The sequence below is a fragment of the Symphalangus syndactylus genome, chromosome 24 (assembly GCF_028878055.3).
Source record: "Symphalangus syndactylus isolate Jambi chromosome 24, NHGRI_mSymSyn1-v2.1_pri, whole genome shotgun sequence".
NCBI lineage: Eukaryota > Metazoa > Chordata > Mammalia > Primates > Hylobatidae > Symphalangus > Symphalangus syndactylus.
Genome location: NC_072446.2, coordinates 31,211,739 through 31,239,160, shown reverse-complemented (window position 1 = coordinate 31,239,160; position 27,422 = coordinate 31,211,739). Strand labels below are relative to the sequence as shown.

Here is a 27,422-nt window from a genome sequence, read left to right as displayed (position 1 = left end):
TATAGTAAACATCCAGAAGCACTGTTTTCTGAAATAAAGCCAATATGTATTAAATCTATGACTTTTTAAAGATAACTATATAGCCCTAGGTACCACCTAAGTAGCTAGTTTCCTTATTTATTAATATACATTAGAATTAGTGAAATGTTAATATTCAGTTCAAGCATTGTATTTGGGGATACGACACATTCTCTGAAGCCACAGAGAAGTGAAAATACTCCATTAGTCATTCTTGTTAAAGAATACAGGGCTGATTACTCCCAACTATATTTGCATATATAGTAACTTGACCTTTGCAAAGCTCTTTTCTACATAGTCTCATCCAGTCTTAGAAAAATCTTATAAGCCAGGGTAAATCCTTTTTATTTTACTTGACAGAAAATAGGGTCAAATGCTTAAGGTCATGTAATTGATAAAAGGCAAAAGTGGGACTAGGCACCAGGCCTTTCTTCCCCAAAGCCTACAGTCATTCTATAAAGCTCTCATGGCTTTCTGGCCATAGGTCCACCAGACTGTGAGTATCACAGAAGACTATGTCTGATTTGCTCTCCGTTGGTGTCCAGCATAGTATCTGACACATAGTAGGCACATAATAAGTATGTTATTTGGTGAATTACTGAAATCATTTTCTTAAGTGGCTTTAGTTACCTGTATGGTAAAATGGGGCCTATAGCATTGCCAAATATCTTGGCTTTTTAAATGGTATTGGCATTATCAGGAATAAACAAAAAGAAAATGCTATCTTCTGTGAACTATATATGTTGATTCCCAAGGGGATCAAAATTCTGGGCCAGGGCCCCATTTCAGCACAAAAGGTAGCAAGTAGTATGTTTTTCAGCTTCCTGGAAAATTAAGAGTTGAATGGAGAGGTCAAGTGGAAGAGCCTTAACATGGGAAACGAAAAATTGAATGCAAGATTTCAGGCATAATGATGACCACCTACAAGGCTAGCACAATGGTCCAGCTATAGCTAACCTACCATGGCAAGAAATGGGCTTGCCAAAGGAGTGCAAACTCATCCAGAGAGTACACACACCAGTGAGAGAGAATCCACTCCATGGCAGGAAGACATAGCTTTGAGGTAGGCCAAGCCCAGGAACCAAGTGTGCAAAAGTCTAGGGCAGAAAGAGCCACTCTGGACATGGCTTCACAGGCTTTCTGTAAAACCGTCTGTGCTTAGCCACCTAGAGCAAGGCAGAATGAGGAGCAGCTGACCTCCTTTGGTTTACTGTGGCCAACCCCACAGGGATCTACCGACCACATTGCCAACCACCCGAGAGAAAGATACTCAGCAATGAGATGGTGAGTATTCAAAAGTCCTGCTAACCTGGCAGACTATTCATTTCCTATGAAGGCCTCATTAACATCATTTAGAGCTCCATTTTCCCTCCATTTTAAACCACATATTCAAACATATACATCCCATTATCATTCTGGTTTTCTATTCACTACCATACCACTATATATCCCATTCTTTCAGATATCTACTATGATCCCAAGATCGTTTTCAGCTATGCTTCCATAAAAGCCCTCCACCAAATATTCCTTAATGCATCACACATTAATTACAGAAACAAGGTATCCAAAGTAATTGAGTCATTTCAGATAACTGAAGGCTAATTCATTAAGCACTATGTTGTAGTCTTGCTAAAATAAATGATGCCTTAGTAAACAGAAAATATCAAATGTAATTTACTAGTTCCAAAATTTTACTCAACCTTCAAGATCCAGTCTGAATACAAACATTCCCTTAAAGCATCCTCCAATCTCCTCTTGCCACCTCCATCCACCACTAGAGATACCCTCTCTTTCATCTGTGATCCTATGACATTTTGATTATATCTCCTTCACAGTACATAGCATGGTCTGCTTGAGGTTAGAGATCTAAATGCACCTTGACTAACTTTTTAAAAAGTTCCTTGAGGCCATGGACCCTCTTTTCAACTAAGATACCTAGTCCACAGCAGGAATACAAACACTTCACAAGGTGAATACCTTTAGTGATTTAAACATTATAACGAGCACCATAATACAGCAGAGCCTGAAAGGGTTCCTGAGCTCTGATGGGAGGAAAAGTGTGACATTAAAGAACATATTATCACCATCACACTGATCGGTTCTGTTGAGTATTCCTCAGCTTTAGAAGAAAATGTTTTTCTAAAAGGGAAAAATACTCTGAATTCCTTTTTTTCTCTAAAATGGAATCACTTTTTACAAATCTCAACTTGCAAAATGAAAGTTCTGGTTGAATTGGCATTGCTAATCCTCCACGGCCACATTTTCTAGGCCTCATGATGTACATTTGACTAGCTCCCCGTAGTTCACTGAGGAGAGGAGACAGTGAGTGGAAGGATGTGGTAGGTGACTGGAATGCAACTGAGGTGCTGCTATTCACCAGTTTGAAAGCCAGCCTTCTCAGTCCAAGAGGAAATAAGAAATGGAACACATGATTGAGCAAACCAAGTTTTAGGCTCAAGGTCCATAGCAACCACTTCAACAGTGCTGACAACATTCTTTTCCCAAAGCTTTAGTGTTTGGGTATGATAAACCAGGTGTTATAGTGTTAAGTAATCTAAACAATGCAACTCAAATTCAGAACCTCCTTAATAGCAACAGGGGGAGTGTAAGTGGTCAGCCAAGAATGACTAACTCCAAGTTCCCTCATGAGCAGCTATTCTTTTGCAGGATTCCTCTCCTTGTCATGGAAAGAATTTTCCCAGGGAAAATAGGGAGAATGGGGCAGTAGGGCTACCAGTATCATAATATTAAATATCTAATCATATAGACAACCCCTTGGGGATAACAACTGTTCTTAACTTTGGCTTGTTGAGTAAAACTTTGTTTTTAAATCCAGTATCTTCAGAGACAGAATTGTGCACATAATTTTACAAATATCTAAAGCACTAAGCATGCTGGTTTAAGACGGAAAGCTTTCTAAATTGCACAACTTCCTTCTCAGCCTTTCTGAACAAACTAAACCCTAATTCGACCTATTCCTGTTGAACATGATAACAATTATAATCAGTTGATGTATTCGGAGACCACCGAGGCAAACAGGAATGTTTTTCTCTATAATAAATGTCTCCAAACAGCTATACTTTGAATTATTTTGTAGAGCATTTCTGTTTCTGCCATTACCAGCTGTCCCTTCCTGCTGTTGTCAGTGTATTTGCCTCTGATAGAGCATTCTTAGCTCACTGTTTCTGATATCAGATGTATCTGGAAAGCCAAACTCTTAAGTGTCATGGGCTAAGGTTCCCTCCCACCAGTCCCACCTCCTTCAGACCCAGGCAATGGGCTTCCAGATGCCATGTTCTTAATCACTACAGCTGCATTTCCCAAACTTGCCTAATTATAAAGAATTACCAAGTGGGGAGGGTGTTAAAAATACACATTCTCAGTCTCCTCCTCCTAAAGACTGTAGTTCAGTGAGCCTGGAATCTGTTTTTTAACATACATCCTCACATGATTTTCATGAACACGTTTAAAAACACAATACTACATGCCTCTAGTGCTGCCCTCTTGAATTGGGATTCCTTCAGAATATAATGAACCTGGGCCATGGCCGACTCCTTCCCGAGAGACCTGGCAACCAATAAACCTTCCAGGTCACTACTTTTCCATCTCCCTCAGGTAAAATCCCCTGATCCTTTCAGATTCCTGCAGGGTAACCACAACATCTCATTGCTAGGATCTCCGACCCCACCTCATTTGCTGAAGATTTGGCCCACCTTCCTTTTCTCCATCCTAAATATCCTACAATCCTTCTGATGGCTTCTCTGACCACGCAGATGGCCAAAACAACTCTCCAGCCTCTCAGTTACTTGACCTCCTTGAATTCAGTCATCTTCACTGAGTTCACTTCATTTCAGTCACTTGTATCTGTGGCAAAACACAGGAAATCTGTCATGCCCAGTAATTAACTGCTCCAACTCTGAAATCTTCCACTTATGTGTCCCTCTCTAGCCACATCCTCCTATTACTCTATCACTCCATACAACCATTCCTTGACTTCAACAACACTGGTCCTTTTCTCTTCCCTATCTAGCCTAGATACCTTTAGCTATCACATTAGTCACCTCCTGGCCAATATCCCAGTTCCTCCGCTCCACTGTCTTTCTGCCACTCACCCCAGCAAACCCCAACCCTGGCTCAATCCAACTATATGCCTTCTTTGCTCCTAAAACCAGGCAGCTGAATGCTACCAGTGCCCCAGTTTATCCATGGTCCTATATCAGTGGAGCCCTGCATACTGCCTGGAGATCATGGACATTGTCTCAAGTTCATTACCCCCTCTTCTTGACCTCAATAGCGTGTCGAACCTTGTTTTCCTCTGACCTCTTCCCATTTATTCTTAGCAGACCTCACCTCTATTTCACAGAGATGATAACCACCACCAGACTTGGCACTTGCTCATAAGACATCCCACCAGAAAATATAACTGTGCCCAGATATTCCACCATGAGAGCTGTCAAGCCCATTATGCTTAAACTGAGTCTACTGTTCACTTGGTTATCTGAAATAAACTCCCTGGTGGTAAGCATTACTGATGTAAACAGTATGCTGGTGAATATCTTTCTAGTGCAAAAAAATAAAATTAAATAACATAGCCAGCTTCTTGAAAGATCTCTCTACCCTGAGAATCCTTCTAAAGATGGGGAAGAGTTTTTTTTTTTAAAAGAAAGTTATCTTACTTCACAAGCATTTAACAAGCATAAATCCAAATATAAAGTTGTCATACATCAATAGAATAATAGAATAATTATAAATCCCAACCCAGATAGTTAATTCTGATTTTTTTTTTTTTTTTTTTTTTTTTTGAGACAGAGTCTCACTCTGTCACCAGGCTGGAGTGCAGTGGCATGATCTCGGCTCACTGCAACCTCCCCGTCCCGGGTTCAAGGGATTCTCCTGCCTCAGCCTCCCAAGTAGCTGGGACTACAGGCACGTGCCACCATACCAAGCTAATTTTTTGTATTTTTAGTAGAGACAGGGTTTCACCATGTTGGCCAGGATGGTCTTGATCTCTTGACCTCGTGATCTGCCCGCCTAGGCCTCCCAAAGTGCTGGGATTACAGGCATGAGCCACCGTGCCTGGCCAATTCTCTGATAATTTTTATAAATTCAAAACCATGGTCAGTGAAAGAACACTAAGTTAGTTATTGTCTGTCATTCACTCTTACCCAAACTCTAAATTGTTGATGAGTTTACAAGTCTTTTCTTGAGGACTTTTTTTCTCCTTACAATAGTAATAGCTAACATTGATAGTCTTTTGTGTATAATTCTGCTCCTCAAAAGATCCTATAAGAACTATTATTTTTCCTCATTTACGGCTGAAAAAACAGACTTAGACATGTAATTTTCCCAAAGGCTTAGAGCTAGAAAGTGGCAAAGGTAAAATGAAAACACAGAGCCTGAAAGCAAACTAATCTGTATGCTTTGGCATAGTGGTTATTAACAGAAGCTTCCCAGGAGAATATAACATCCTAACCCAAGTGTTCTTATTTTAATGCTCTCATACATGCTTAGAAAGACAAGAGAAACCATCAGGGATTAATATTACAGCATATTTCATATTCATTCATTCCTGCATTCATATCAGAAGGCAGTAATGAAAAAGAGGGAAGGTTCTAAAGTTACATCACATAGATTAAAATCCTAATTCCACCATATTCTTAGCTATGTAACTTTAAACATTACTTAAATTCTCTAAGTTCAATTTTCTCAACTAAAAAAACAGAAGTGGTAATATAATTACCATCATCACCATACTGGGTTCTCCCAAAGATTTAGAGATAATGTGTGAACACACATAGCAATGGACCTGGTACATACGAATTCTTGAAAAAAGTAGCTATTAAAATAATTATTCAAAATGTTCTGAGGCCTTACACCTACTGGACTCTGGGCAGAGCACTGGGTGCTAGGACTGTACCATATACAGGACAAGGCTGTCCCTGCCCTCCTAGATCTTGTAGTCTCTATTGGGGGAGTAGACAATAAAGAAGAAAACAAAAGAAGGAAACATATAAATGAAGTGCTATTGAGGGGGTAAAGCCAGCTGGACTTCCTGGGTTGAGTGGGGATTTGGAGAACTTCTTTGTCTTACAAGAGGATTGTAATATGCACCAATCAGCACTCTGTAGCTAGCCAGAGGTTTGTAAAACGTACCAATCAGTGCTCTGTAAAAACGCACCAATCAGCGCTCTGTAGCTAGCTAGAGGTTTGTAAAAATAGACTAAACAGCACCCTGTAAAATGGACCAATCAGCAGGACATGGACTGGGACAAATAAGGGAATAAAAGCTAGCACCCCAGCCAGTAGCAGCAACTCACTCGGGTTCCTTCCAGGTTGTGGAAGCTTTGTTTTTTCGCTCTTCACAATAAATCTTGCTGCTACTCACTCTTTAGGTCCATGCCATCTTTAAGAGCTGTAACACTCACCATGAAGGTCTGCAGCTCCTTTCTTGAAGTCAGAGAGACCACCAACCCACCAGAAGGAACGAACTCTGGACATACTATGAATTTTAGTGAAGTGCAAGCAATAAATGCACATGTGTTGAGATAGAGGACAATGGGGAGGAAGCTACTATAGAAGTGGTGATCAGGGAAGACCCCTCTGAGGAGGAGATGTTTTAGCTGAGACTGGAAGTTTAAGGATCTTTCTATGAGACAAGGGGAGGGAAGAGCCTGTACAGAAGAGGAGAATATGGCATGTTTGAGGAACTGAAGGTGTTCAACCTGACAAGCATGGCAAACAAGGAGGGGAGCCTGGAGAGGGAGCATGTCAGAGTAAGTGTGGATGTGAGTCCAAGTGCAGTGAAAGCCACCAAGCAGGGGGGTGGCATGCTTGGGTTTACTCTTTAGTAGGATCACTCTGGCTGCTATGAGGAAAATGTGCTAGAAGAAAGCAACAGTGGAAGCTGGGAGACCAACCAGGAGACATGGAATCATCCATCTGAGAGAGGTGGGTAGGTGAATTAGGAAGATGGAAAGAAGGAAGGGTTTGAGATATTCTAGAGGCTAGGCCAAAAAGCCATAAAGATGGGTTGCATGTGGAGTGAGAAAATGAAAAGAATCACAGACAACTTTCAGGTGTCCAGCCTGAACAATGAATAGACAATACTAACAGTGAGACAGAAGGCTGAAGGGGAGAGTAAGGAAGGGTCAGGAATGAGAAATACAAGTTTCAAAGCTTGAGAGGGAGATTGAGAGATCAGTTCTGAACCTGTGAAATTTGAGATCACTGGGACAGGAAGGTGGTAGCTGAAACTGCAAGTCTGGAACCAGAGAAAGGGTGCGGAAACGTAACAGAAAGAGTCATCTGCATCCAGGGGGTTCTAGGGTCCTGGGAATTGATTAGATCATTTAGAGAGAGAATATGATGAGAGAAGGGAGGTAGCAGAGCCAGAAAAGAAAAGAAATAATTAAAAATCACGTTGATAGTTTAAAACTGAACATGGTAACATAGCCCACACAAACATAGAACCGGCTCAAATACATGCTCAATCAATACCTGTGGAACAAGTAAAAATAAATTCTTAACACATACTTTTAGGCCTTTTTTTTTTGGAGATGGAGTCTCACTCTGTCGCCCAGGCTGGAGTGCAGTGGTGAGATCTCAGCTCACTGCAGGCTCTGCCTCCTGTTCACACCATTCTCCTGCCTCAGCCTCCCAAGTAGCTGGAACTACAGGCACCTGCCAACACGCCCGGCTAATTTTTGTATTTTTATTAGAGACGGGGTTTCACCGTGTTAGCCAGGATGGTCTCGATCTCCTGACCTCATGATCTGCCCGCCTCAGCCTCCCAAAGTGCTGGGATTACAAGCGTGAGCCACCGCGCCCAGCCTCCTTTTAGGCCTTTAAGAAAATAATTTTTATTTAGGATTCCCCCCTTTACCACCACCACCCACCAACTTCTTGTATATTTGGAGGATAAGAAAAACAAGTTTTTGAAGGTCTCTGTTTGGATTGTGTTCAAGGAGATCCTTTTTCTTAAAAATAAGAAGCAACTGTTTTTTTCCAAAAAGTCACTAAAATGAAAAGTAGTCTACCTGAAATTCAAACCTTTGAAAAGCTTACGCTCACATTACAACTTCTCTGTAAAAATTCTGCCCCAAGATACAATTTTCCCATCCTCATAAATTAAAATGCAATTATATATTTTACTGCAGATGTTTCATCCTGAAAGATGAAACTGGTACTTTCAAACAGTTCAAGCGTCACATGAAAGATGTAAAATTGCAAAAGGTCAAGGATTTATTTTAAAATGTTAAAGAAAAAATTAAGTATACCTGCTAGGCCATCCAAAAACTGATAAGCAGGGAGATGAAAAGGATAGAATTGCCAGAAAAATAAGTAAATATGTAACAGCTATTCCCCAAATGAAAACACATTAAAGCTATAATTATATCTCTGGGTATCTGTTGACACAAAAACCCCACTATGCTCTTGAGGCTTACACTATCACTATCAACTACTAAATTGAAATCACAGCTGTAAACATAACTGGGAAACTTTATACTTTTCAAAAATGTCCACCGTGACACAGGGATAACGCATAAGAAGGAAAGCCAACATTTGCCAAAAATGTTCCTTCCCTCAATTGTTCAAGTTAAATCAAGACCGTAATTCTTTTTAAGACCATAGCCTCACTTTGTAAAATTCTTCTCAGATATAGATAAGAAAGGAGTATCCTGACTTTTAAGAGATTGTCATTTTAACTCATGACACAGCTACCTAGAAGCCTAGAAGGCTACCAGCAAGGTCACATGAATAGATGGATAATGAGCATTCATTCTTTCCTTCATTCATTCAACAAATATTAAGTACCCACAGTGGGCCAGGTGCAGTTTCTGAGCCCTGAGGATTTATCAGTGAAAAAAAGTCTCACACTTCTGGGTTAATGAGGGAGAGAGACAATACACCAACAAATAAATATGTATTACCAAGTGGTGGTAAGTAAGGCAGGATAAGAACAACAGGGAAATGGGGTGTATTTGATAGTGTGGTCAAGCAAAGCCAGACAACTTTTGAGCAGAGACCTGATGTAAGGGAGTCAACCATGTTAATATCCAGGGACCAGAGTTCTAGGCAGAGTGAACAGCAAATGCAAAGGCACCGAGGCTGGAGTATGCTTGACTTTTTTGAGACAGAGTCTCACTTTGTCTCCCAGGCTGGAGTGCGGTGGTGCGATCTTGGCCCAATGCAACCTCCGCATCCTGGGTTCAAGCAATTCTCCTGCCTCAGCTGCCTGAGTGGCTGAGATTACAGGCACGCACCAGCAGGCCTGACTTTTTTTTTTTTTTTTTTTTTTTTTAGTAGAGACAGGGTGTCACCATGCTGGCAGGGCTGGTCTTGAACTCCTGACCTCGTGATCCGCCCGCCTCGTCCTCCCAAAGTGCTGTGATTACAGGTGTAAGCTTGACGTTTTTTTTTTTTTTTTTTTTTTTTTTTTTTTTTTTTTTTGAGACGGAGTCTCGCTCTGTCGCCCAGGCTGGAGTGCAGTGGCGCGATCTCGGCTCACTGCAAGCTCCGCCTCCCGGGTTCACGCCATTCTCCTGCCTCAGCCTCTCCGAGTAGCTGGGACTACAGGCGCCCGCCACCACGCCCGGCTAATTTTTTTGTGTTTTTAGTAGAGACGGGGTTTCACCGTGGTCTTACAAGCGTGAGCCACCGCGCCCGGCTAAGCTTGACGTTTTTAAGAAACAGCAAAGAGATCCGTCTGGCAAGGCTCGAAGTGAGGATGGTTGTGGGGAAGAGGGTTAGCCTGGTGGGCCACAGCAAGGCTTTCAGATTTTACTTTAAGACAAAAAGCTATTGGAGGGCTCTAAGCAGAGGACTAACGTGATCTGACTTTTTTAAAGGATTGCAAAGAGAAACACAAGTTCCTACTCATAAAACCAAGATGTATCTCTCATAATCTAGTTATAAGTCAAAGAAAAAAGCATAGAATAAAAGTTGTATAGTATAATAGCATTTTTGTAAGAAAAAACACGTATACATGGGAACAAGGCTAAAAGGCTTAATACCAAATTGTGATTTACTATGGTTTGTGGGATTATGGGGAGTTTTTTGTTTTTTTGCAATGCTTTTCTTTGTTTTTCAAGTTTTCTGCCTTAAACATGAATTACTTTGGTGATTTTTAATGTTATCTTTAAAAAGAAAAAAGCACTCCACCATGAGACTTCCCTTGTCTGAAATCTTACTTCAATATGAAAAAAAACAAAAAACTCAAAACCAAAAACCAAAACAACATGGGGAACATTTTTTTCCAAAAATTACCACACTTCCCATGCAATGTTTGCCTGTCATGAACCACTGCACAAATCAAGCCCCACTCAATGTATCAAGGTCACAAAACCAACTTGGTTAATATGTTGATCATTACATAGTGGCTCTGTCCTCCACAGCAACTTTGATACCATCTTTCCAAGGCAGCAACAGAAGGGCCCTTTTCATTCATTTTCTAAGTGTCTTTGATACTATTTTGCGCTTCTGGATTTTTCCACTGTATGTCTCTTAGAAACAAATTAAGCTCGAATAAGTTGTTCCAGCTAATGAAGTGCGCTTTTGGCACCTTCTCCGTGGTTCAGAATTATCCGGCAAAATACCAATTGTTTTAGGACGCATTTTCTCTTAGTTTTGAAATATTGCAATACTAAGTTACCACAAATAAAGAACATCGAGATAACAACACACAAGAACGTGTATAAATGGAAACTACTGTAATCCTTTTTTAAATTAAGGATGTGTGGACGCCTCATGAATAAACATTTAGGGTATCTGGATAAATATATACTATGTGTTCATACAGATAAAAACAGAAAGGAGCATTCCTTCCCACCTCACTCCCCCACCCCAAGTCACATAAGTTTCTCGCAGGGCACAAGCCCAGGGCAATCACTGCTCAGAAATGTAAACCATGCAACTCAAAATGACTCAAGCTCTCAAACACTTCCCACCTAAGCCCTACATCCCATCCACTCCTCAATCACTTCCAACAGGCTTCCCTGAATGAAAATCCCAAACTGGGAAGGCTTAACAAGCTCCAAACTCCACTCACGCACCACTCAGGGAATCCGAGGACCTGGGGCCCATGTGTAGTTTTTTCATGTGGGCAAACAAGGGTCCCAAGATTCAGGATGCTACTGTACCCCGAGTGGTTCGAGTCCTGGCTCTGCCGCCTTCCCTGGTCGAGCTGACGCTCTTTACACCGGGGGCATGGGCTGCCACATCCCAGCAGAGTGCAAGGGCCCTCGGGCGTGGACGCAGGCGGCTCTCGGGTGCACACGCGGAACACACACTCGGGCACGCACTCTCACACGGTCAGGCGGGCCTGCGCGAACACCCCCGCTTCCCCTCTACCACCCCCTTTTGCGCCTTCCGCGATGGTGGCACGCGGGGCTACCCTGACCCCCAGGACCCCTGGACGCCCGCGCCTGGAGCCCGGGGGGTGATGACAGATGGCGGAGGGCGGGGCTCCGGGGGGAAGGGGCGGAGACTCTCAGCATGGGGGTGCTGGCGGCTGACAGAAAGACCAGGGGCAGCCGGCGGGAGGGGGCTGACTGAGACTGCGGGCCGGCCGCGGGCCAGGCGTGGCGGGAAGGAGCTCGCGCAGACACAGGGGCTGACAGGCAGAGAGAGACACAGACACCGGGGACTGACAGCCGCGGGGGCACGCGGGGCCGGCTGGCCGTGGCTGGCGCTCACCTGGCAGCGGCGGCGGTGGCGGCGCCCGCGACCGGGCCGCTCTTCCCGCGCTGCGGGCCTCCCTCCCCGCGGCCGGGCGGGCGGCCGGCGCAGGCCCCGCAGAGGCGGCGGCGGCGGCGACGCCGGAGCCGCGGACTGCTGAGCAGCGGGGACGCAGCTGCACCAACCGACTCCGGGCCGCTCGGCTGGGCTCGGCCACTCTCGGAGGCGCTCGGCTCTGCTCGGCCTTGCACGGCTCCGCTCGGCCTTGCTCGGCTCAGCTGGGGGCGTGGCCCAGGGCCCCCCCCCTACCCGGGTCGCCTCTAGCGGCCGCGGGGCGGGGCTTTCGAGCGGGTGCAAGCCCCCTGACGTCGCGGAGAGCGGACCTTGCCCCCGGCGCATGCGCCCGCACTCCTCCCCTTCTCACAGTGTGGAGGCTGAAGAAGACAGGGAAGGAGGGGCTCGGGGCGGATGCTGCGGTCCCAGAGGTTCCTGGCTTTTGTACTCCATATCCTGCTCTTTCCAGAGGACCACTTAAAGAAGGTCACACCAGGTTACACTTTCAAAAGAATGTGTGTGTAGGCTGGCAGGGGCTCTGGCTCCTGTCTGCCCCCACTCCTGCAATTCCAGTGTTTCCCAACAAGCGTCGACTAGGAGTGTTCTTTTATCCCACCAAGGCTTCACTGCAGTTTTTAATATTTTCTGTTTTCTTAAAAATAATAACAAAAAAAACCTAACTCTTGATCGCTGTTTTAACACTGAATCTTCAAGTACTTGAACTTTCAAGCATCAGTCAGCCTCCTCAAGCCCACTAATACCGTCCTTTCTTCATAGCTATTGTGTAACGTGTAATGCCTGGGATGGGGTTGTGTTGTTTCCTGAATTCTCGTCACATGATCCAGGCACCTTTTTAGTTATGGAACCAAGTCTGCAGCAAATATGCTCAGAAAGTGGTTCCCAACTTTAGAATCCAGTGATTAGTAAACAGCAGGAGCTCTACAGTCTTGACACACCTGGGTGGGAATCCCAGATCTGCATTAATCTCGCAGGTTAATAATTGTCTGAGTGACTTTGGACGTGTTAATCTCTCAACTGTAAAAGGGCAATGAAACATGAGTAAATCAGTAGAAATATTAAAAGGGTTAAATGACACCACATATAAAGGTTTCTGCACAGTGCTTGGTGTTCAGTAAATAAAGCTGCCTTTAACTTCAAGTAACTTTAGAAACTTCAGATCCTGAAAACCAGGGAGCATATACACAAGTGTGAGCGATGTGTCCAAGTAAACAAGTCCATAGTCAAACACCCATACATGGCACCTTAGCTTGCTCCTTTCACAACCTTCCCTACCTCAGTTCATGTCAACTCCATTTTTCTGATGACTCCAGCCAAACCACTGGAGTCATCCTGGACTCCACTCTCCCTATCATATCCCACATACAACCCATTAGAAAAGCCTGTCAGCTCTACCTTTAAAATACCCCTTTTCCTCTTTCCTGGAATATTGTAGTAGCCTCCTACCTGTTCTCCACGATTCCACCGTGCTCTCATGGAGCCTTCTCTCAACACAGAAGCCAGAGGGATCCTGTTGAAACCTAAGCTCAAAAGCCCCCAAAAGGTTTCCCATCTCAGAGTAAACGCCAAAAAAAAAAAAAAAAAAAAAAAATGGGGGCGGTGGGGTGGAGAGTGGGGCACGGTCTCACTCTGTCTCCCAGGTTAGAGTGCAGTGGCGCCATCACAGCTCACTGCAGCCTCAACCTCCCAGACTCAAGCAATCCTCCCACCTCAGCCTCCCAGGTAGCTAGGACTACAGGTGCACGCCACCATGCCCGCCTATTTTTTTCATTTCCAAAATGTGGTTTTTTTTTTCAAAGGCTTCCAAGATCCTATGTGTCTGCCCTTCTTCCACTTATGCTCTCCACCTCTCTAACTGCACCTCCTTGCACTCAGCCTCCTCATTGCATGCCAGGCACACTAGCCTCCTTCTTGCTCCCAGAATATGGAGGTTCACTTCTACTTCAGAACCTCTGCACTTGGTGTTTCCTCCCCCCAGATATCAGAAAGGCATGTGCCCTCCAAGTTTCTACTCAAAAGTCACCTCCCCAGACTTTCCCAGACCACTCTACTAAAGTATCAAGTCCCAACTCCAATCACTATCCGCTAAGCCTGCTTTATTTTTCTGCCTAGCCCTTCTAACCTGAATATCATCTATAACATCTCTGAAGGTGGGAACTTTGTTTTTCCCATCTTCAGCATCTAGAACATGGGTCAACATGTTCAGGTACTCAATAAGTATTTCTGGAATGAATGAGAATGTATATAGGTTATGCTGCTCCAATACAACTTCATTTATTCAACAAACTTTTCTGAGCATCTATTTTGATCCAGGCACAGTGGGATCCTGAGAAAAACGAGGTACTCTCCCGACCTTTGAGGAACAGTATTTCAGAGGAAACAGGCATGTAAAAAAAAATACTCCTGGCCGGGCACAGTGGCTCACGCCTGTAATCTCAGCACTTTGGGAGGCTTAGGTGGATGAATCACCTGAGGTCAGGAGTTCAAGCCCAGACTGACCAACATGGTGAAACCCCATCTCTACTCAAAATACAAAAATTAGCCAGGCATGGTGACGTGCACCTGTAATCTCAGCTACTTGGGAGGCTGAGGCAGGAGAATCACTTGAACCCAAGAAGCATAGGTTGCAGTAAGCGAATTTGCAGCATTACACTCCAGCCTGGGCAACAAGAGCGAAACTCTGTCTCAAAAACAAACAAAAAACTTCTGGAAGAAAATATGTAACAAAGATAGATGTGCCAACTGCTTTGGGAAGCACAGAGGATAGCATAATTAACAATATACAGGAGAGTGAGGGTAGGCTTCCCAGAAAAGGTGACTTTGGGGCTACATCTGAAGAGTTGTTGAGACAGAGATTCCAGGCAGAAGAAACAGCATTTAATACCAGTGTCAGTGTTGGGGGGTATGTCACAAATGATATTTACACACGGAGGCATACTACTTTCCTTTAAAAAAAAATTAAGCAGATTTCAGGTGATCCCTATAATAATGTCACTTGCACTCACATTCTGATGAGCTTTCTCAAGCAGTAAGGAAACTGCTAGTATAGTTAATGCAATAGTTACAACCTGACCTCTATTTTATTAGAATGGGCTACACCTATGAACTTTTTGTGCCCGGGTCCAGAAGCAAAGAACTATCTGAAGTTTGCTGGCTGCAAGCACCAGAAACCCATCAGACCAATTTAAGGAAAATAAAAGGGGACTTTATCTTTAGGCTTTGGGTGGGATGGATCTCACAGAGGCCAAGGGAAAGAACTAGCTGGGCTTTTCGATGGGCTGGAAGCAGAGTAAGGAGAGCCAGTATGACTCCAGCAAACTTATTTTCTCTGCCTCTAGGTATTAATAATGCAATGGGAAATGTGTCTACCAACCTCTCCCAAGTATGAGATACAATTCCAACTACCCAAGACTAAAACTCCCTAATCATTCTAATTACAAAATCATGTAGAAAAGGCTCTAACTGACCCAACTTGTGGTAGGTACCCTCCTCCTCCAGAACAGTCATGCCAGCTTACAGGCATGAAGTTCACAGGAAGCCACCTCCGTGAATCAAGAAATGGCCAATTGCCAGCAAAAGGGAAATCGTTTCTAGCTGTGGCGATATCTTGAAGTCCCCCACAGAATTGCTGGTTCCACACAGTGGCAAAACCCCTGGGAAACATTTGGTAGTGACACAGGAAACAATTGTTGAGTTCTTGATTTCTGCATAGTAGGGAGGCCTTTTTTAAGTGGCAATAAAAAAAAAAAAGTTGGTTTTTTTTGTTGTTTTGAGACTGTGTCTTGCTCTGTCACCCAGGCTGGAGTGCAATGACATGGTCTTGGCTCACTGCAACCTCTGCCTCCCAGGTTCAAGCGATTCTCCCTGCCTCAACATCTCAAGTAGCTGGGATTACAGGTGTGCACCACCATGCCCAGCTAACTTTTGTATTTTTGGTAGAGAGAGGGTTTTGCCACGTTGGCCAGGCTGGTCTCGAACTCCTGACCTCAGGCAATCCACCAGCCTTGGCCTCCCAAAGTGCTGGGATTACAGGCGTGAGCCCCCATGCCTGGCCTGAAAGCTGTTCTTTTCCCAACAAAAAAGGGGACAAAAACTGGGATGCTCTCCATAAGAACTCTGTAGGCACATGATAGGATTGTACTTCCTTACAATAGCTTGGATTTGTGAATAGCCATGTGACTTTCTTTGGTCAATAAAATGTAAGTAGAAGTACAGTCACACATTGCTTAACGACAGGGATATGTTCTGAGAAATGTGAGGTTAGGTGATTGCGTCATTGTGCAAACATCATGCAGTGTACTTACACAACTTAGACGGTAAAGCCTACCATACGCTGAGGCTATATGGTATAACCCATTGCTCCTCGGTTACAAACCTGTACAGCATGTTACAGTACTGAATACTGTAGGCAGTTATAACACGGTGGTATACATCTGTGTATCTAAACATATCTAAACATAGAAAAGGTACAGTAAAAGTAGGGTATAAAATATTTTAAAATGGTACACCTGTACAGGGCACTTACCATGAATGGAGCTTGCAGGACTGGAAGTTGCTCTGGGTGAGTCAGTGAGGGAGTTGTGAGGGAATGTACAGACCTAGTACATTACTGTATGCCACTGTAGACTGTATACACGCTATACACGTACTGCTAAATTTTTTTTTTCTTGAGACAGAGTCTCGCTCTGTTGCTGAGGCTGGAGTGCAATGGCGCCATCTCAGCTCACTGCAACCTCTGCCTCCTGGGTTTAAGCGATTCTCGTGCCTCAGTCTCCCTAGGAGCTGGGATTATAGGTGTGCACCACCATGTCCAGCTAATTTCTTATGTTTTTAGTAGAGACAGGGTCTCGCTATGTTGGCCAGACTGGTCTCAGACTCCTGGCCTCAAGTGATCTGCCTGCCTCGGCCTTCCATGGTGCTGGAATTATAGGAGTGAACCACTATGCCCAGCCATACTTACACTAAATTTAGTTTTTAAATATTTTTATTTGGCTAGGCACAGTGGCTCATACCTGTAATCCCAACACTTTGGAAGGCCACGGTGGGAGGATTGCTTGAGGACAGGAGTTTGAGACAAACTGGGCAATACAGAGAGATCCCCATCTCTACAAAAAAATGTAAAAATTAGCTGGGTGTAGTGGCACATGCCTATAGTCTCAGCTACTCAGGAGGCTAAGGTCGGAGAATCACTTGAGCCCAGGAGTTTGAGGCTGCAGTGACCTACGATCATGGCACTGCACTCTAGCCTGGGTGACAGATGGAGAGCCCATCTCTTAAAAAAAAAAAAGAAAAAGAAAATAAAAAATAGGTAAAAAAAAAAAAAAAAAAAAAGGTTTTCTTTAATAATTATCTTTAGCTTACTTTAACTTTTTTAGCTTACATACTTTTACATATTTTTAACTTTTTGACTGTTTTGTAGTAACACTTAGCTTTTTTTTTTTTTCTTGAGACGGTCTCACAATATGTCACCTGGGCTGGAGTGCAGTGGTACAATCTCAGCTCACTGCAGCCTCGACCTCCCAGGCTTAAGCAATCCTCCCATCTTAGCTCCCCAAGTAGCTGGGAAATAACACTGAACTTAAAACACAAACCCACTGTACAGTTGTACATTTTCTTTCTTCATATTTTTGTTCTGTAAGCTTTTTTTTCTTTTTCCTTTTTTTCCTTTTTTGAAACAGGATCTCATTCCAACGCCCAGGCTGGAGTGCAGTGGAGCAATCTCAGCTCACTGTAACGTCCACCTCCCAGGTTCAAATGATTCTCCTGCCTCAGCCTCCTGAGTAGCTGGAATTACAGGTGTGTGCCACCATGCCTGGCTAATTTTTGTATTTTTAGTAGAGACAGTGTTTCACGATGTTGGCCAGGCTGGTCTCGAACCCCTGACCTCAAGTGATCCACCCGCCTTGGGCTCCCAACTATAAGCTTTTTTCTATTAACTTTTTTTAACTTTTTAAACTTTTTTGTAAAAAGACGTATTAGCCTTGGCCTACACAGGGTCAGGATCATCAATATCACTGTCTTCTACCTTCATATCTTGTCCCACTGGAAGGTCTTCAGAAGCAATAATATGCACGGAGCTGTCAACTCCTCTGATGAAAATGCCTTCTTCTGGAATCCCTCCTGAAAGACCTGCCTGAGACTATTTTACAGTTTTTTTTTTTTTTTATAAGTAGAAGGAGTACACTCTAAAATAATGATAAATAGTATAGTAAATACATGAACCAGTACCATAGTCATTTATTACCAGTATCAAGTTATTTGTATTACCTGTATCATGTACTGTACATAATTGTATGTGCTGTACTTTTAGACAACTGGCGACACAGGTTTCTTTACATGAGAAGCACCACAAACCTGTGACTAACGTGTTGCACTCTGATGTTATGATGGCTATAAGGCCACTAGGTGACAGGAGATTTTAGTCTCCATCACAATCTTATGGGACAACCACTGTACATGCAGTTCATCGTTGACTGCACATACAGTGTTGCACCACTGTATATGCAAAACGTCATTGTGTGGTGTATAATCCACCGTACGTCACTCCCAGGTCCAAAGCTAAGTCTTGAGATATTTGTACCCCCATGTTTATAGCAGCATTATTCACAATAACCAAAAGGTAGAAACAACTCAAGCATCTATTGACAGATAAATGGGAAAAATATGGTATATATATATGAAAGATTATTTAATCTTTAAAAGGAACTCTGACATGCTACAACATAGATGAAACTTGAGGGCATTTTTCTAACTGGTTAAGTAAACCAGTTAGAAAAAGGCAAATATTGTATGACTCCACTTATATAAAATACCTACTATAGTGAAATTCATAGAGACAGAAAGTAAAGTCGTGGTTGCCAGGGGCTGGGGGGAAGGGAGAATTGGAAGTTACTGTTTTATGGGAATAGAGTTTCGGTTTTCCAAGATGAAAAGAGTTCTGGAGATTGGTTGCACAACAACGTGAATGAAGTTAACACTAGTGAACTGTTCACTAAAAAAGGTTAATACAGGGCCGGGCACGGTGGCTCACACCTGTAATCCCAGTATTTTGGGAGGCCGAGGTGGGTGGATCACTTGAAGTCAGGAGTTCAAGACCAGCCTGGCCAACATGGTGAAACCCCATCTCTACAAGAAATACAAAAATTAGTCAGGTGTGATGGTGCTCACCTGTAATCCCAGCAACTTGGGAGGCCGAGGCATGAGAATCACTTGAACCTGGGAGGCAGAGGTTGCAGTGAGCTGAGATCGCACCACTGCACTCCAGCCTGGGCAACAGAGAGAGGCTCCATCTCAAAAAAAAAAAAAAAAAAAAAAAAAAAAGTTAATATGTAGATTTATGTAGATTTTACTGCAGTTTAAAAAATAAAATTCAAATTGGCCGGGCGGCTCACGCCTGTAATCCCAGAACTTTAGGAGGCCGAGGTGGGCAGATCATGGGGTCAGGAGATCAAGACCATCCTGGCCAAAATGGTGAAACCCCATCTCTACTAAAATACAAAAACTTAGCTGGGCATGGTGGCACACACCTGTAGTCCCAGCTACTCGGGAGGCTGAGGCAGGGGAATCACTTCAACCCAGGAGGCGGAGGTTGCAGTGAGCTGAGATCGCACCACTGCACTCCAGCCTGGCGACAGAACAAGACTCCGTCTCAGAAAGAAAGAAAAAAAATCAAATGGAGATAATAAAATGGAATAAAAAATACTTGGCTACTCCAGAAGAAGGACAAAAAAATTAAACAGGGACAAAGGCCAGGTAGGACAAATAGATTTTTTTAAATAGCCAGGTTATATACTTAAATGGTTTGAAATCATATCTGTAATTATATTAAATGGGAATGGACTAAATATTCTAGCAAAAGGGGAAAACTGACAAACTGAAATTAAAACAAACAAATAAGACTCAACTATTTGATGCTGGCCAGGTCTGGTAGCTCACTCCTGTAATCCCAGCACTTTGGGAGGCTAAGGCAGGTGGATTGCTTATGACCTAAATACACAAAATAAAACTATAATCATGGCCTGACATACAAAAGATACTCAATAAATACATCTTGAATGAATGGGTGCATATATGTGATATGGTGCTCCAACTTAACTTCACTTATTCAATGAACAGCCAAACCAATTTTTGTTGGATATGGACTTAAACATGAAAGGTAAAACAATAAAGCTTTAGAAGATAACATACAATAATATCTTCATAACCTCAAGGTAGAAAAAGTTTTCTTGGCTGGGCGTGGTGGCTCAAGCCTGTAATCCCAGCACTTTGGGAGGCTGAGGTGGGCAGATCACGAGGTCAGGAGATTGAGACCATCCTGGCTAACATGGTGAAACCCCATCTCTACTAAAAATACAAAAAAAATTAGCCGGGCATGGTAGCGGGCGCCTGTAGTCCCAGCTACTTGGGAGGCTGAGGCAGGAGAATGGTGTGAACCCAGGAGGCAGAGCTTGCAGTGAACTGAGATCGTGCCACTGCACTCCAGCCTGGGCGAGAGCAAGACTCCGCCTCAAAAAAAAAAAAAGTTTTCTTAAACAGAACAGAAAAAGCACTAGCCATAGGAAAGATCAATAAATTGCATTTTTTTTTTTTTTTTACAGTTAAGAACTGCTCAACAAGAGACATCACTAAGAGAGTGAAGAAGCAAGCCACAGAAGATTTGCAATGTACATAACAAAAGTTTTATATCCAAAATATACAAAAAACTACTATAAAGATAGACCAATTGAAAAATGGGCAAAAACAGGCTCTTCACACACACACACACACACACACACACACACACACACACAAATCCAAATAGCAAATAAACATGTAGCAAGTGCTTAGCCTCATTAATGAAGAAAATGAAATACAGTGAACAACTACTACAGATCCAGGTGGCTAAATATTCCAAGTCTGATAGTAACAACTGTTGGTGAGAACTGTTGGTGAATGTATAAGGGAAGCTCTTATACATTGCTGAAGGGAGTGCACTTGTATAAACATTTTGGAAAACACTTTGGTATTATTATTTTTTTTGAGACAGATTCTCGCTCTGTCACCCAGGCTGGAGTGCAGTGGCGCCATCTTGGCTCACTGCAGCCTCCGCCTCCCAGGTTCAAGCAATTCTCCTGCCTCAGCCTCCCAAATAGCTGGGACTACAGGTGTGGGCTGCCACGCCCTGCTAATTTTTTGTATTTTTAGTAGAGACGGTTTCACCCTGTTGGCCAGGATGGTCTTGATCTCCTGACCTCGTGATCCACCCACCTCAGTCTCCCAAAGTGCTGGGATTACAGGCGTGAGCCACCGCACCGAGTAGCATTATTTTAAGTTAAGCATAGGCATAGCTCATAACCCAGAAATTCTGCTCCAAAATACATACCCATGAGAAACACGTGCCCAGATACAGCAGTAGACATGTACAAGAATGTTCACAGCAGCATTATTTATAATAACCCCAAGTTGGAAACAACCCAAATGCCCATCAGTAGCAGACTGAATTAATTGTGATATATTCACTCAGCAGAACACTACAGACGACACTAAAAATGAGTGAAGTATAGCTGTGCACAGTACCATGGAAGAATCTGATAACGAGTGTGAAGCCAGGGAAGTCAGACACACATCTTAAGACTGCCTTTCAATAAAACCCATAGCCACACAAAACCAAACATGTCCCTCCCCCACAATTCCCTACCACTCCTCTACTTATGAGACACAGAAAGAGCGGTAATAGAGACAGATTTCATGGTAACTAGTTAGGGAATCACCATTTTATACCCAGGCACAGAAAACCAACCCCCTACTGGAATATCTTCTGCGTGCAGGGGTGAGGAGAGAAACTGGCCTTGGAGGTGAGGGAATTCAAAGAAGTGACTGACGGCTCTCTGTTGTGGGGATAGAGAATATTATTACGGTCAGGCCACCCTTCTGTTGGAATCCATTGTGATGTCTTCAGTGTTACTTTTTTTCTTTTTTTTGAGACAGGGGCTGTCACCTAGGCTGGAGTACACTGTCACTATCATGGCTCACTGCAGCCTCGACCTCCTGGGTTCAAGTGATCCCCCTGAGTAGCTGGGACTAATGCACCACCATGCCCAACTAATTTTTCTATTTTCTTTTGTAGAGACAGGGTTTCACTATGTTGCCCAGGCTGGTCTCAAACTCCTGGCCCAAGTGATCCACCTGCTTCAGCCTCCCAAAGCGGTATGATTACAAGTGTGAGCCACTGTACCCAGCTACAGGGTTATTTTAATAAAATCACTGAAAGTTAGGGGGTCATAATGACCCATTTATAGCATGCTAAACCTTCATCAGGCAGTGGAGGCCACGATATGGGACGACAAGCAATTCCTGAGGTGCACTGCACATTAGCAAAAGGTGGCCATGCAGCTCTGGAAAGATTCTCAACAATAAACATAATTAAGTTTGTTGTATGTTCCTCCAGATTTTTTCAGGGTATCTAAACATTTTTTATTATAAATATGGTATTGTATTACATGTATTGTTTACTTTTTTAATCATAACAGTAGCTGCTAAACATCTGTTAAACATATTTTAATACATAGAGACCTACTTCATAATTTAGGGGGTGATGGAAACTTCATAATTTTGGGTGTGATGAATATATTTATTACCTTGTGATCATTTCACAGGTACACACATCAAAACTCAAGGTGTACACTTTAGATATTTTTTTTTGTTTTTTGTTTTGTTTTTTGAGATGGAGTCTCACTCTGTCACCCAGGCTGGAGTGCGGTGGCGCCATCTCAGCTCACCGCAAGCTCCGCCTCCCGGGTTCACGCCATTCTCCTGCCTCAGCCTCCTGAGTAGCTGGGACTACAGGCGCCCGCCACCACGCCCAGCTAATTTTTTGTATTTTTTAATAGAGACGGGGTTTCACTGTGTTAGCCAGAATGGTCTTGATCTCCTGACCTCGTGATCTGCCCACCTCGGCCTCCCAAAGTGCTGGGATTACAGGCGTGAGCCACTGTGCCTGGCCTAGATATGCGTTTTATCATACATCAATTATACCTCAGTAAAACTGAAAAAACGTTGTTTTAAATCTTTTTTTTTTTTTTTTTTTTTCATGACAGGGTCTCACTCCTCTGCCCAGACTGGAGCACAGTAGTGTGATCATAGCTCACTGCAGCTTCCAACTCTTGGGCTCAAGCAATCCTCTTGCCTCAGCCTCCAGAGTAGCTAGGACTACAGGCACACACCACCATACCCAGACAATTAAAAAAATTTTTTTTGTACAGACAACCTCTTGCTTTGTTTCCCAGGTTGATCTCAAAATCCTGGCTTCAAGCAGCCCCCACTCCTTGACCTCCCAAAGTGTTGGGATTACTGGCATGAGCCACCATGCTTGGCCTTGTGCTTTAAATCTTTTACTGTTTTCTTCCACTTAACACTATAAATTCCATCCATGCTGTTTTATGTCTATTTCATGTAGAATTCCAAGGTATGTATCCACAACATTTTACTAACTCATCCCCTAGTTCCTTTGCCTCTAGTTCCTGTATGCCATTAACACTGTAATAAATAACCTCCTGCTTGTCTTCTTGTGGATCTGAGCAAACTTTCTTCAAAATGTATTTCCAGGCATGAGACTGCTACACTACTGAGCCCTATGCATACTTAATTTTACTCAGAACTACTGGCTTATTTTATAGAAGGGCTAAGCAAGTTTATATTCCCACTAGTCCAATCTCTTCACATGGGTTTCTGACCCTTCGTGTTGCAGTAACACTGAGAGGATGGATGTTGATTCCTGGTGCCCCGATTCAATTTGAAATTGACTTCATGGTCACTGACAAATTCTTCTTCAGGTTGTGGCAGGGCTGAGGCCATTTCCTAGTGACTTAACAGATGGAATTTCTTCTCTATTTTCACTTGTTTTTAAAATGTTTTCGGGGAGGGGTGCCTGTTAGAGACTTGGAGCACTACAGACTGTCTTCCCTAGGCACTCCCTGGCAGCCTTCTAAGTCCCCAACTACATGGAGAAACTGCCTTGGGTCAGTGTTTTAAGCTGCAAGGAATGTTGTGACTCAGCTAGTCGTTCAGGGACACCTCGATGAACAAGGCCACGGGAAGGAAGTCATTACACAGAGCTGGACTGTAAAAACCAAAAATACTCTACACACCAAACTCTAGAGCAGTGCAGCAGTACATCCCATGACTCAACGGGACAGCTTCTGCCACGTGGCACACAGCTCTGGATATGTGGTGCTCAGCCCTCACTCGCGGCTCTGCTGCTGCTCTGAGCTGCTTGGAAAGTTGATGGGGTGGGGAAATCTGTGACTGTATTCTCTCTCCACCCCCTCCACTCTGACCATTGCTTCTCTCATCAGCTCCCCCTCTTCCTACTCTTTTTTTTTTTTTTTTTGAGACGGAGTCTTGCTCTGTCGCCCAGGCTGGAGTGCAGTGGCGCAGTCTCGGCTCACTGCAAGCTCCGCCTCCCGGGTTCACGCCATTCTCCTGCCTCAGCCTCTCCGAGTAGCTGGGACTACAGGCGCCCGCCACTACGCCCGGCTAATTTTTTTTGTATTTTTGGTAGAGACGGGGTTTCACCGTGGTCTCGATCTCCTGACCTCGTGATCCGCCCGCCTCGGCCTCCCAAAGTGCTGGGATTACAAGCGTGAGCCACCGCGCCCGGCCCCTACTCCTTCTTTAACCCTCTTGCCCTACAAAAACAAAAACAGCTGGAATTTAGTATTTCACGCATGCTGGCAATTTGGTGGGGACACATGAAGGTCAAAACACTGGCACCCTAGGAAGACCCTACTGATCAGGCAGACACTGGGCAATAGGTCATATCACCTGGGGCAGGGTCAAGAGTACTGGGCAAAGAGGCAGCCCCAAGGAATGGAGACTTCAAGGTACAGGCAAAACCTTCAAAGATGTGGACATTCACTCACTAATCTTTGTCAGAGGCCTACTATGTGCCAGATGCTTTTTGATGTTTTTTTTTGAGACAGAGTCTCATTCACTGGAATGCAGTAGTGCCATCTCAGCACACTGCAACTTCCACCTCCGGTTCAAGCAGTTCTCCCACCTCAGCTTCCCCGGTAGCTGGGATTACATGCATGCACCACCACACCTGGCTAATTTTGTATTTTTGGTACAGACAGGGTTTCACCATCTTGGCCTGGCTGGCCTTGAACTCCTAGCCTCAAGTGATCCACCCGCGTCGGCCTCCCAAACTGTTGAGATTAGAGGCTTGAGCCACCATGCCTGGCCCCAGACTGTTCTTAGGAACTGTCGGTGAAGACAGATCAGATGTCTTATCCTCACGGGGTCTGCATTCTTTTGGAGGGAGACACACACATACCAGATATCCTCAAGAAGTAAATTAGCACTCAAGGAAGCTGTTAGGGCTGCTGGAAAAGATTAGAGCACGGAGAGGTGTCTGGGCATGGTCAGGGTAGACTTCATGGACATTGGTGTGGTCTTGAGGGAGCCAGCCAGGTAGGCATCTAGGGAAAGAAACTTCTGGGCAGAGGAAGCAGCCAGTGTGCCTTTTTTTTTTTTTTTTTTTTTTTTAAAGAGATAGAGTCTTACACTGTCACTCAGGCTGGTGTGCAGTGGTGTAATCACAGCTCTGCAACCTTGAAATCCTGGGCTCAAGTGATCCTCCCTTCTCAGCCTCCCAAAGTGTTGGGATTAAAGACATGAGCCACTGCATCTGACCAAGTATACTTTTAAGTGTACTCAATAATTGGTTTCCTTTTCCTCATCTATAACAACAGTTTCCACCTTTTGTGCAGCTCCTGAGAGCCTTGAGTTCTAACCACAACAGCCCCTCACTCCCAGTGGCAGCCCTTCCATGCAGCCTCCCCTCTCTAGCCCCACTCTGCCTGTTGGCATCTGCAGCCATGGTGCAGACCTAGTACATGGATGAGTTCCCAGACTGCTGGAGGCAGCCCCACCACCCCAAGCCCCTGGCCACCCAGTGGGCCAGAAACAGCCATGTTGGCTCAGGGTACACTACTAAAGCTGGACACTGACAAGAGAATGATCCAGAGTTAGAAAAGACTCAAACAGAGAGAAGCTACTCCTGGATAGACATAATAACCATAGGTAAAGATAAATTACCAAATTATGAAGAAAAGATTAAGGTGTTTTATGAGGAGCATTTACACTTGGATGATCAGATCTGTTACATCCCAGGTGGCAGCGGATACTTTTGATATGACAGATAAAGAGGACCAGGGAATCCACATCTTCACAGAGAAAGGAGACATAACTCTCCCCGCAGGAATTCATCACCACCTCATGCTGGATGAAAAGAAGTACGTGAAGGCCATATGGCAGTTCAGGGAGACCCAGTGTGGACAGCATACAATGGGCCAGCTGACCATTTCAACGTCCAGGGACAATACATGAAATTTCTGACACAGACAGCATAGCAGGGCTCCCTGAGAACATGTGCTTTGTGAAGGTCCTAAACATAACAGAGCACAAAATCATTTTTCTCTTTGCTTTTATATGGTAAACTTGTCTTTCCTTTGCAAGATTATTTGATCAGAATGTTTATCTTATTTTTATTTTTTGAGACAGAGTCTCACTCTGCTGCCCAGGCTGGAGTGCAGTGGCGTGATTCCAGCTCGCTGCAGTCTCCACCTCCCAGGCTCAAGAGGTTCTCAGGCCTCAGCCTCCTGAGTAGCTTGTATACAGGTGCACGTCATCATGCCCGGCTAATAGAGATAGGGTTTCAACATGTTGGCCAGGCTGGTCTCAAACACCTGGCCTCAAGTGAGCTGCCTGACTCGGCCTCTCAAAGTGTTGGGATTATAGGCATGAGCCACTGTGCCTGGCTCAGAATATTTTTTAATGAAAGGAGCTATAAAACTGATTTTTACATGGAAGCAACTGTGGAAATGAAGACAAGTCACCTTCGTTTTGTCTAATGCAATCAAGACTAGTGGTTCAGTAGCCCTGTGTTAGTACATGCACTCATCTTTAGTCCAAATGAGAGTTTCATCTCCCAAAATGTATCTCCTTAGATGTTCTATCTGGACATGATATCGTGCCTGCCTTGTAACAAGGTGCAATAGTAGATAACTAACCAGATAGAAGACACTTTTTTCTCCCAAAATTATACATTGAGGTGGGGAGTGGTAGAGGGAAGAGCTCTTATGTTAGGGGACACATTCTGAGTTGCTTATGCCACCTCTTTGTTCAAAATAAAGTCATTGCTGGGTGCGGTGGCTCACGCATGTAGTCCCAGCACTTTGGGAGGCCGAGACAGGCAGATCACGAGGTCAGGAGATCGAGACCATCCTGGCTAACACGGTGAAACCCCATCTCTACTAAAAATACAAAAAATTAGCCGGGCTTGGTAGTGGGCACCTGTAGTCCCAGCTACTCAGGAGGCTGAGGCAGGAGAATGGCGTGAACCCGGGAGGTGGAGCTTGCGGTGAGCTGAGATCGCTCTACTGCACTCTGTCTAGCCTGGGCTACAGAGCGAGACTCCGTCTCAATAAATAAATAAATAAATAAATAAATAAAGTCACTGCCTTAATTTTATGCTCATGGCTTGGCATTATCTTATATTCAAGTATATATGGTATTTTGCCTAGCTTGTTAAAATCACCAGTTTAGATTCTTTGTGTGATTGTGTATGTATGTGATTAATGTGTATATTATCTGTGTTGGTATTTTTTTCAGTGCGA

The 27,422-nt window shown here is 44.0% G+C and overlaps 1 protein-coding gene across 11 annotated transcripts in view; it reads right to left on the bottom strand.

Moving 5' to 3' along the window:
* The window catches only part of ZHX3 (zinc fingers and homeoboxes 3), a 145,026-nt gene extending 133,091 nt beyond the window's left edge, over positions 1–11,935 (bottom strand). For 3 of the 11 annotated variants that reach the window (XM_055265881.2, XM_055265880.2, XM_055265879.2), the window contains exon 1: positions 11,157–11,935. The gene's annotated coding sequence lies outside the window, so the exon portion shown is untranslated. The remainder of the gene's footprint in view (positions 1–11,156) is intronic. The other 8 variants (XM_055265878.2, XM_055265877.2, XM_055265860.2 and 5 more) reach the window with 5 other exon arrangements.
* Between the last annotated feature and the right edge of the window lie 15,487 nt (positions 11,936–27,422).